Genomic DNA, 12486 nt, shown 5'->3' with positions numbered 1-12486 from the left:
TGATACATGCGACAACATGAATAATCTCAAAAACATCACGTTGAATTTAAGAAGGTAGATACAAAAATAAACTGATTTTTAATCAGGTTGGTATGTATGTTGAGGTGCTCCTATTTTCCTCTACAATGAATTAATGGGTTAAGTCTATTAAATTAATGCATCACCAAAACCTACAGGATACAGCAAAAGCAGTACTAAAAGGGAAGTTTATAGTAATGCCTACATAAAAAAACAGAAAGATCTCAAATAATCAAATGATGCAACCTAAGGAACTAGAAAAGCAAGAACAAACCAAACCCAAAATAAGTAGAAGGAAAGAAATAACAAAGATAAGAGCAGAAATAAGTGAAATTGAGACCAAAAAGAAAATACAAAAGATCAACAAAATGAACAGATTTTTTCTTAAAGGATAAACAAAATTGACAAACTTTTAGCTAGTCTAACTAATAAAAAAAAAGAGAAGACTCCACTTAACAGAATCAGAGGTGAAAAAGGAGCCATTACAACTGACACCACAGAAATACAAAGGATCATTAGAGACTATTACAAACAACCATAACCAACACATTGGAAAACCTAGAAGGAATGGATAAATTCCTAAACACATACAACTTACCAAAATTGAATCACAAAGAAATAGAAAATATGAACAGACCAATAATAAGCAATGAGATTGAATCAGTAACAAAAAGTTTCCCATGAAAGAAAAGCTCAGGACCAGATGGCTTCACTGCTGAATTCTACCAAACTTTTAAAAAAGAACTAACACCAATTCTTCTCAAGTTATTCCAAAAAAACTGAAGGAGAGGGAGTCTTCCAAACTCATTCTATGAGGCCAGCATTACCCTGCTACCAAACCCAGACAACAACACAACAAAAAAAGAAAACTACAGGCCAATATCCCTCATGAACGTAAACACAAAAATCCTCAACACGATCCTAGCAAACTGAATCCAACAGCACATCAGAGAGATTATCCATCATAATCAAGTAGGATTCACCCCAAGAATGCAAGGATGGTTCAACATACACAAATCAATAAATGTGATACATCACATCAATAGAATGAGGAACAAAAACCATATGACCATCTCGATAGATGCAGAAAAAGCATTTAATAAAACTTAACATCTCTTCATGGTAAAAACTCTCAACAAATTAGGTATAGAAGGAACATACATTAACATAGTAAAGGCCATTTATAACAAACTCACAGCCAATATCATACTGAATGGAGAAAAGCTGAAAGCTTTTTCTCTAAGATCTGGAACAAGACAAGAATGCCCACTATCATCACTTTCATTCAACATAGTACTAAAAGTCCTATCCAGAGCAATTGGGCAAGAGAAAGAAATAAAGGGCATCCAATTTGGTAAAGAGGAAGTCAAACTGTCCCTGTTTGTAGATGGCATGATCTTATACATAGAAAACCTTAAAGACTTCACCAAAAAATGATCAGAACTAATAAACAAATTCAGCAAAGTTTCAGGTTACAAAATCAACATACAAAATCCTTAGTGTTTTTATACACCAATAGCAAATTATTAGAAAAAGAAATAAAGAAAGCAATCTCTTTTACAAAGCTACCAAAAAAAAAAAAAAAAAACCTAGGAATAAATTTAACCAAAGAGATCAAAGATCTCTACAATGAAAACTATAAAACGTTGATGAAGGAATTAAGAAACAAAGAAATGGAAATATAGCCCATATTCATGGATTGGAAGAATTAATATTGTTAAAATGTCCATACTACCCAAAGTGATCTACAGATTCAATGAAATCCCTATCAAAACATCAATGACATTCAGAGATAGAAAAAATAACCCTAAAATTCATATGGAATCACAAAAGAGCCCAAATTGCCAAAGTAATCTTGAGCAAAAAGGATAAACCTGGAGACATTACACTATCTGACTACAAAGCAATAGTAACCAACCAACATAGTACTAGCATAAAAACAGACCCATAGACCAATGGAACAGAATAGAGAACCCAGAAATAAATCCATGCAGTTATAGCCAACTGATCAACAAAGGTGCCAGGAGCTCTCATTGAGGAAAGGATAGTCTCTTCAACAAATGGTGCTGGGAAAAATGGAAGGCCACATGCAGAAGAATGAAACTAGACCCCTACCTCTTGTTGTATACAAAAATCAAATCAAAATAGATTAAAGACTTGAATGTAAAATCCAAAACTATGAAACTACTAGAAGAAAACAGAGGAAACACCTCATGACATTTGTGTCCATGGCAAGGATTTTTTTAATAAGATCTCAAAAGCACAAGCCACAAAAGAAAATAGACAATTGGGATTATATCAAACTAAAAACCTTCTGTACAGCAAAAGAAATGATCAATAGAGTGAAGAGACAATCTACAGAATGGGAGAAAATATTTATTAACTATGCATCTGACAAACAGTTAATGTCCAGGATATATAAGAAACTTGAACAACTCAATAGCAAAAAAACACAAAAAATCCAGTTTTAAAAAATGAGCAAAAGATCTGAATTGACACTTTTCAGATGATATACAAAAGGCCAACAGTTATATGAAAAATGTTCAACATCACAAATCCTCAGGGAAATGCAAATCAAAACCATAGTAAGATATCATCTCACCCAAGTTAGAATGGCTACTATCAACAAGACAAAAAATAACAAATACTGGTGAGGATACAGAGGCAGGGAACACTTATACACTGTTGGTGGGAATATAAATTAGTACAGCCACAATGAAAAACAGTATGGAGTTTCCTCAAAATACTAAAAATAGACTCCCATATGATCCAGCAACCCCACTACTAGGTATATATCCAAAGAAGACAGAATCAGCATTGCTGAAAGATATCTGCACACCCACGTTTATTGTAGCACTATTCAAAACAGCCAAGAGACCATCAACAGATGAATGGATAAAGAAAATGTAGTGTATTTGCACAATGGAATTCTATTCGGCCATAAAAAAAGGAATAAAATCCTGTCATTTGCAGCAACATAAATGGAACTGGAGGTCATCAACTTAAGTGAACCAGGTACAAAAAGATAAACACCTCATGATTTCTCTCATTTGTTGAATCTAAAAAAGTTGAGCTCATAGAAGAGTACAGTTGTGGTTGTCAGAGGCTGGGAGGAGGAGAGGATGAGGAGAGGTTAGTCAATGGGCACTAAGTTATAGTTAGATAGGAAGAATCAGTTCTAATGTTCCAATACACAGCAGAGTGACTATAGCTAACAATAATATATTGTATATTTCGAAACAGCAAAAAGAGAGGAGTTTGAAAGTTCTGCCAATTACATGTATTGAAACATCACACCATACTCCATAAGTTTGTACAATTATTATATGTAAATTAAAAATAAAAAACAAATGAAAAATAAAATTAATAAATTAATTCATCTATAGTCTCCTTTAATAAATACATACTAACAATATTCATGCAAGTAAATGCTATAAGATAGAAACAATTTCTTACCCATCACTAGGTTCAAGAAAGACAGACTAACAAGAGAAAAGCATACGAATTTATTTAATAGGTTTTATATTACACAGGAGCCTTCAGAAATAAAAACCCAAAGAAATTTTATGCTTAGGTTTATGCTTAGGTTTGTGTATTTTTATGCTTAGGTTTGATGAACAATGGACAGTCATGGAGAAGTATCACTGGGAAAAAGGGTATAATCAAATGTTAAAAAACTAAAAGGAACTTAGCAAGGCCTATTTGTTCAGATTCTTCTCTGTATTTCTCTATCTTCAGAGGTAAGGATGTTCCTTTCCTCTACGTATAGGAGAGCACCTCTTGAATGAAAATAAGGTTCTTATGACCTGCTTCGGGGGAGAAAGAAGTTCAGAGAGTGACCTTCCCTGCTTCTGCTGTTTTCTCAAATGCCAATATGGCATTTTGGAATAACATGTTCTGAACCCCATCATGATTTCAATCAGAAGTTTCTACTTCCAAAGTGACCTTGCTAGAAAAAATATGACAAGCAAAAGAGTATTAGATGAGCCAGCCTTCCTCTTTTTGAAGGCTGGCAAGCTGGAAGATCATTTAAAAAACTCCACTTTCCTCCAAATCACATCATAGAGCCTGACACCTATTCTGTCTGTGAACAAGTGTGGCCCTAGAGGAATAATTAACTAATGATTGGAAAATGTCAAAATTTTCTTTACAGAAAGGGGAGGAAAGCCTTGGCAAGGACAATAGTACTTTACACTTACAAAAGAGCTTTAAAGTATTCAAAGTACCTTCACATGCATTATTTTATTTGATTCTTAAAATAATAATATGAGGCAGGTACAGCAGCTGTTATTTCTATTTTACATAAGGAAATTGAGGCTCAGTGATGTCGGTGACTTGCCTGAAGTCTTCAGATTGTTAAGTGACACAGTCATAATTTGAACCCTTCCTTAAATTTCAGGAACAGCAATCTTTTTATCACCACTCAGAAAAGACTAAATACTGACGCACCAGAGGACAGCTTCCTGAAAACACAAGCCCATCCCTCAGAGAGAATGGATACTTTTAATATATTAGTAACATATTGAAATTTCTACCAAGTATGATTCTCTTTTTCTCAATTTTTCTAAAATATAACTAAATCTTTTCTTTCAAAGAAGCAACAGAGAAACAGGAGTGTTATCTCAACATTCAATCTCAAGGTGAAAAACTGATTCATCCTCAGGCATCTTATCAATAAGTTAGGCACAAAGGGGAAGCTGAAAGTTTAACAGACAAACCAAGAAATATGTTTCCATGCAGTGTTAAACAAACAGCTCAAGGAGGTGAGACAACAGATACAAGCTGCTGTTCGTTGTGCAGCCAGCTCTCTTTCTTCATAGCCTCCTGGTATATGTCTTTGTCCGTAAGGAGTGTTATGAAATGGTGTGATTTTAATCAACTCTGACTGCACCTTGCTTTAAAGGTTTACTCAGTGCAGTCCTTAGAGGCACATTACCATTCATCTCCTTTCCAGGGAAAAAGTCTGTTCTTCATCAGCTTTAGAAAGACAGGAGTGCTTTTGTCTCACTGTTCCAGAGCTAAAGAACCCATGTTCCAGAGCCAAAGAATCTCATCCCAGACCTAAGACCCGTGGACTTGGTTTTGCCAAACTGTAACCACACTGTAAATTGACCAGTGTGCAATCCAATTCTATAGTAGTGACTTAGCAGATGTATGTTGACTGCCAAGCTGGGCCTGCTAGGACTCAGGGGAAGAGGAGGAGTGACATACAGAGTTCATGAAGGCAGGAGAACCACGATGAGAAAAAAAAAGGATTGTTCTGACCATTTCCAGCCTCGACCACTTCACGGCTGACCCTGGTGAGCACACAGAGCAAGAGCCAGCCCATGGCCCATCCCATGGGAAATGTTTGGAGTGTTGGGGTTGGGGGAGATGGACCCATGAGGGGAACACTGGGGCACAGCATGGACAGCTGATCTGCCCTCCAGTCAGCACAGGACCACTCAATGGAGAATAGTCAGGAATATAGAATTGCAGGGGGTGCAGTTCGCTGAAAAGTCTCAGGCCCAGGCAAGAGTTTCCACACAACCCAGGTGTACCAGACCTCACAAGACCTGGAAGTGCTTACTAGGTCAACAATTAAAACCTGAGCTTCACAGAAAGCCTTCCCCGAAGAATCAGCAGCAAAGCAGCAATTTAGCTCAACCACAGGGCTCAAGTGCTGGTTCCCACAGGAAGTTCCCCCATTTTAGAAGTAACTAAAGGACAATAAATTAGCTCCAGTGTAGTTTAAGTAGTGGGAATAGCAAATAATCCAGTACAGAACTGAGAGAAAAAACAAAAAACCCAAAGACCAGAGATAAAGTTCTTATATTAACCAGTAAAGGTCTAACACCACCAAAGAACACCTATAAAACCTAGAAGGACTGGAAGCCCCATGGGCTCCCAAGCCAGGGAGGGGAGAGGGGAGAAGGCCAAGGGCCTAAGCCATGCCCCCCCTACCTCCGCACTGAGCGGAGTGACAACCATCAGGCAACTGCTGGAAGTGCTCCAGGCTCCCAACGGCCTCAAGCTGGGACAGGGGATCCAAGGGCCTCAGCCACAGCCCCCAATGTCTGCATCCAGCCCAGCCACAACCAAGCCTCTGCCAGAAGTCCCCTGGTCTCCCCTGCCAAAATGAGGGGGATACCACAGGCTTTGACCACACCCTCCCTTCCTTTTCCTCCCACCCTATTCTCCTCCCCATACTCTCTCCCCCTCCCCCAACTGCTCTGCAACATTTAGAATATAAAAAATAATAATAAATAAAAATCCATCAACCTCTTGCCCTTCTATCACAAAAAAACTCTTCTCTATCCAAATATCTTTCCTGAGATTTGAGTGTGCAGAAGAAATCCTTGTGTAGAGTTACTACCAGCTACATTTGGATCCACCCTAAGAGAGCAACCAAGACACCTGAATCTACTGAAATCTCAAGCAAGACTGGTTCCATCCACACCCTTCCTTTCTTCCTCTCCTCAACACCCAGCATCACTTACCATTCTGACTGATTGGCACAGATCTCCCAGCCACCTTTCCAATTCCATATCAAGCATGGCCCCAAATAGACCTATCTCCTACCCTTTTCCTTCAAACAGTTTTAAAGGACTATCTATGCATACTGATTCTTCAGTGTGCAAACTGAAATAAGAAATATACTAATTCATATTATTTGACTAGCTAACACGTTTAGCTTCAACACCAACATAATTTGCTAGGCAATTATACATATTAGATTTGGCAAGTATTGAAAAACAGTATAAAATCTTTTTTTAGAGAGAGAGTATGTTTCATAATTCCTTGGCCCTCTTTGTTACCCATGTAAAAACGTGCCTACCACTTGCCTTTATTATACCCTATGTTTCCAAGTTGTTTCCCAATTTTTAAGAGCAATATACTAGTATGCATAAAGACCTTTACAAGCACTATATCATTTATTTAATTTGGTAATCATCCCATTTTGCAGATGAGGAAACTGAGACATAGAAAGTTAACAAAACTTGCCTATGATCACATAATTAATTATCTATGTAACTGAGTACTTTAGTAGACCAAAATTTATTTTCTTCCTAAAGTTTACACTTGAAACAACCAATATAAAACAAACATGTGTAGTGTAATCCCATATTTTTTGTAAAAAAAAAAAACTGTAACCCCATACTGTAATAATAAAAAAAGTTCTGGATATATATTCTAAAGGGTTAGTAGCAATTGTCTCAGAAAATAGGACTATATTAGCAATTTTCTTTTCTTTTTTGAAGAGTTATATTCTCCACAATAAATAGGCATCACTTTTAAAACCATAAAAACAGTTTTTTATAATAATAAACTGTAATAGTAACGAAATGCTACTACTGATGATGATAATTAATAGTTTATAAACATACCTTGCATACATTAGTTCATTTAGTCATCATACAACCCTATAAGGTTGGCACTATTAATTATCCCTATTTTACAGATGAGGAAACCAAGGCATAGAAAAGTTAAGTAACTTACCCAAAGTTGTACATCCTGAGAGTGGTGAGGCAGATATTGAACCCAGTCAGTCTGGCTTGAGAGTCCTGTAATCTTAAACATTATTCTACATACACTATAAATCACATAGTCTATTAGTCTATTGTTATATACAAAGTATTCCTTAGCTAAAGTTAAGGACTTTTGTATGTTTATTTAAACATCAAAATGAGAAATAGCCTAACATATTATTTGGCTAGCAACCTAGAGTTTCTCTTCCATGACTGGAATAGTTTTAAAACCAGCCACATTCATCATGTGTTCAAATAATGAGCGAAAGTGGTTAAAGGCTAAAAGCTCTTTACAAATGTAAACTATTATTATTATAAAACTGTTTTTATCCACAGGGCTCAAAAGACTTCACTATGTCATTTAACCCCATCACCACAGTAAGAATTTAAAGATTGTGCCTATTATAAAAACGCTTTCCAGTCATTACTACTTGCTATGCCTTTAATTTTTATTAGCCCCTATTCAATAAGAAAGTTAAGGCACACCCATCCATGAATATTAATAGTATTAGTCAAATTAAGCGTATATGATCTTCACAAAGTTCTTTATCTATACTCATTTTTTTATTTTTTATTTGTTTATTTAATCATATACAAGTCTTAAAAAACGCTTGAAGTAATTTAACACCTTTTTCTCCTAATCTTCAAGAACAGAGTACAAAACCTGGCTAAGACATGAGAGAGGGTCTATCCAAAACCATTAAGACCAAAGCAAACTGGAAAGTATTTGGAAAACAGCTGTTCAGCAAGTGTTTTGAAGGTGTTCTAGCTAGACAGAGTACCTGTTCTAATAGACACACATCACTGAAAGCAGCACCGACGGACCCAGACTCTGGACTGAGTTCCATGTACAGAAGATCCATGGAAGCAAGTGCTGTCAGGAAGTATCTCACCCACTCTGCCCTCCCAACTATCAACACCAAATTCCTTCCAACTTCACACAACGTCAGGGATTTCCAGGAAACACTAAGATCGAGTTGTCCACTCCTTCATCAAGCCCCAACTCCTCCTTCCTGCTCATTTCTGCTTCTTTAGCCTCTTTCTGAGCCCTCCTTTTCCTTGCATTCATCTTTAGTTTTGATTCTTTGACAAAGACATTACAGGATGGGACCTCTCTGGCGTCCCATAGCTTGCTGAATGATGTTCCTTATCCTGGGTTCCTCTGTATACACCACACAAAGCACAGCCATGATCTGATCCATGTCACCCTTGAAGTCCAGAGAGGCCTGTTTAATATCAGCCAACTCTTCTTCAGAACCTGTGTATGTCTTTTCAAAAGTTTGAATGTCCTCTAGAGATAGCTTTTTAAAGAGTAACCTCCAATACGCCTCCCAGTCCCAGTCCTGGTTGAGCACAGCAGAATCGTCGCCCACTGTTCCCTGATCATCATACACTGATCTTTGCTCCTTGTCACTTAGAACGGAATAGACTTTCCCTAGGATCTGGAAGCGGCGGGTGGCGTCCTCCTTGCCGCCCTGGCTCACCCGGTCTGGGTGCACCTGCAGAGACACCTGTGGTGGCTGCGTCGGATCTCGCCCTCCGAGGCCTCGCGCCGCACGCCCAGCACCCGGTACAGGTCAGCGGTACCGAACACTTCCTCGCACAGCTCCAGCAGCCCAGTGCTGGGCGGGAGGGGTGGCCTCAGCGAAAACAGCCGGCTACGGCTGGCCCGGCTCGAGATCCAGACCGCTTTCTCTTCCCGCTCAAAAAGCCCGGGGCGCCCGCATCCCAAGAGCATCTAAACTCATTTTAATCCTGTAAGTACTATCCTCTCCGTTTTATAGATGGTAAAGTGAAGCATAGAGAAGTCGATGAGTCCTCCAGGATCACACAGCTGGTAAATAACAAAGGTGAAATTAAAAACTAGGGAATCTGGCCCAAGAGTCAAAGCTCATGTGCTCTTTGTAGCGTTGTAGTATGTGTAGTCCTTAAGGTCCAGAGCTCCGGAATTAGAAACAATAGATTGCTGAGAGAATCAACGAAGACCTAGAGAAATGAAGAGATATATTTTGCTCATGGGTCCAAAGACTCAATATTGTCAGGATGACAATTTTCTCCAAATTTATGTATAGATTCAAAACAATCCCAATCAAAATCTCAGCAAGGCTTGTTTGTAGAAATTGACAAGTGAATTCTAACTTTCGTATAGAAATGTTAAAGATCTATAATAGGCAAAACAATTCTGAAAAGAGATAATGAGTTTGAAGAACTTATACAGACTTCAAGAATTACTATAAAGCTACAGTAATCAAAAGAGCATAGTATCAGACAGACAACAGATCAATGGAAAAGAATACAGTCCCAGAAATAAACCCACGTAGACAACTGATTTTTAACAAAGCTACAAAAACAATAATGGAGAAAGGTAGTCCTTTCAACAAATTGTGATAGAACAATTGCATATCCATTTAGGAAAAAAATTAATTTGAATCCATACCTTGCAAGGTATATAAAAATTAACTCCAAATGGATCCTAGATCTAAATATAAAACCTATAACTATAAAACTTCTAGAAGAAACATAGGAGAAAATCTCTGGACCTTGGTATAGCCCAGGGGTTTGCAAACTTTTTCTGTAAAATGTCAGATATAGATACTTTAGGCTTTGATGACCAAAATAATAATAATAATAATAATAAGGATATTATATAAGTACTTACATAATGGGAGAAAAGAAATTTCCACAAATGTTTTGAAGAAATTCGAAATTTAATAACTGAGTACAATTTTTTTGTAATACATATCTGTGATAATAATAATGGAATTCTTTTGGGGGGGATAATAGTTTGCATAATTGGAAGTCCAAGTTACTACTTGCTAACATCAAAATTGATTGCAGAGTGACATCAGTGAAAATGGAATAAGGACCTCCAAAAATTTGTCCCTCAATAAAAGCAATCCAAAAAAACTGACAAAAATTGTCATAATCAACTTTTTCAAGACTCTGAAAATTAACAAAAGGTTTGCAGCAGTGTAGGTAGCATTTAGAGAAAAAAGAAAAGATTAAATCTCAATTAAAAAAACTGAGCTTTGTTTTAATTTATGCTAGTCCCACACCCTACTCCCCAAATCAACAGTAGCCTTGAAAAATGACAGCTCACTATTCCCAGTATCAAAGGGAGAAGAATAAATCTCATTCTCATAGAACTGTTGTTACTTAACCTATCTGGTGAATCCCTGGAGAACCTCACTCAAAATTCTTGCCTTTATTTGACCTCACTTCAACTTGTCCAGTGCTAAACACCTCCCCAGGGAAGCATTTGTCAAATGCTTTAACATCACAGCTGCATAAGGCAATAGGTAACAGCTGGGACAAACAGACTAACCAAAAAGCTTAAAAGTAAAACCTGAAGAATGAGACGTCTAAGAGGCTTTCAAAGCCTTTCAAAGGCTCTGACATATTCCTGGAAGTGCAGAAGGACACACACATGCCCAGGGCTGTGAATATGCTGAGGAAAGACCTAAACATGATGTAAGGTCTCACTTTGAGGGTCTGCACAAGATGGAAGTAAATGATAAGACAGAGTTGTAAACTGTTTGGCTGAGTGTTTAAGGCATGCCTCAACAAGTACCAAGAGTCTCTTGTAAAGGACTGGGAGATTTAATGATTCCAGGCATTTATAAAAATTTCTGTTCAATCATTAGCTGATCACTAAGCAACCAATAGATACTTCAGTGACCATACACACAAAAAATACAGACTCTATAAAATTAGGTACAAAAGTCACTAAACAAATGAGCAAAAACTACGCCTACAACAAGCAGCAACAACAACAAACCCTGCAGAGGATCATAATTTAACTTCCAGACTTGCCACATTATATTATTTGAAATGTCCAATTCAAAAAAAATGCAAGACATGAAAAGAAGCAGAAAGTATGACCCAAACCCAGAAAAAAAAGTAATCAATATAAACTGTCCCTAAGAAAGCCAGACAAACTTACTAGACAAAGACTTTAAGTCAACTATTTTTGATATGTTCAAAGATCTAAAGGAAACCATAAATAATTAAATAAAGAAAAGTATGAAAATGATATTTCACCAAATGGAGAATAAAAATAAGGAGACAAAAATTATAAAGAGGAATCAAATAGAAATACTGAAGTTGAAAAGGACAATAACTGAAATGGAAAATCCACTACAAAGGCTCAAGAGAGCAGGCAGAAGAAATAATCAGTGAATTCGAAGATAGGTTAATTGAGATAATACAGTCTGAGGAACAGAAAGAAAAAAGAGTGAAGAAAAATGAGCGTAGCCTCAAAGACATATGGGACACAATCAAAAGGACCAATATATACTTAACGAGGTTCCCAGAAGAAGAAAGAGACATAAAAGGAAAAAGAATATTTGAAGAAATAATGGCTGAAAAATTTCCAAATTTGTTGAAAATATTAATAGGCAATTCCAAGAAGCTCAACAAAACCCAAGCAACTAAAAATTAAAGAACTCCATACCTATGAAAACCATAATCAAATTGTTGAAAGCAGAGACAAAAGAGATCTTCAAAGCAGTAGGAGAAAAGAGACTCGTCACATCATCACATACAAAGGATCTCAACAAGATTAACAACTGATATATCTCATCACAAACCATGGAAGCCAGAAGGCATTGGAGTGACACATTCAAATTGCTTAAAGAAAAAGAAAAATCAACCAAAAAGTCTATATAAGGCAAAATTACCATCCAAAAACAGAGGAGCTAAATCTAAAACTGCTGTTAAAAAAAATACCATTCATTTATTTTTTTTTTCATTAAATTTTTATTTTGTCAATATACACTGTATATGATTATTATGGCCCATCACCGACACCTCCCTCCCTCCTCCCTCTCTCCCCTCCCCCCCAAGAATGTCCTTTCCGTTTGCTTGTTGTAACAACTTCATGAAAGTATAGTTGTTATATCTTCTTCCCCAACCCCCCCCCCCGGTTTTTTTTTGTGTGTGTATGTGGGTGAATTAATTT

General features: G+C 37.0%; 1 pseudogene; it reads right to left on the bottom strand.

Annotated features, from left to right (window-relative positions):
• Positions 1–8472: 8472 nt before the first annotated feature.
• LOC103608194 lies at positions 8473–9264 on the bottom strand (annotated as a pseudogene).
• Between the last annotated feature and the right edge of the window lie 3222 nt (positions 9265–12486).

The sequence above is a fragment of the Galeopterus variegatus genome, unplaced genomic scaffold, assembly GCF_000696425.1.
Source record: "Galeopterus variegatus unplaced genomic scaffold, G_variegatus-3.0.2 Scaffold8128, whole genome shotgun sequence".
Lineage (NCBI taxonomy): Eukaryota > Metazoa > Chordata > Mammalia > Dermoptera > Cynocephalidae > Galeopterus > Galeopterus variegatus.
Note: the sequence above shows the minus strand (reverse complement) of the source record. Positions and strands in the feature narration are given on the sequence as shown.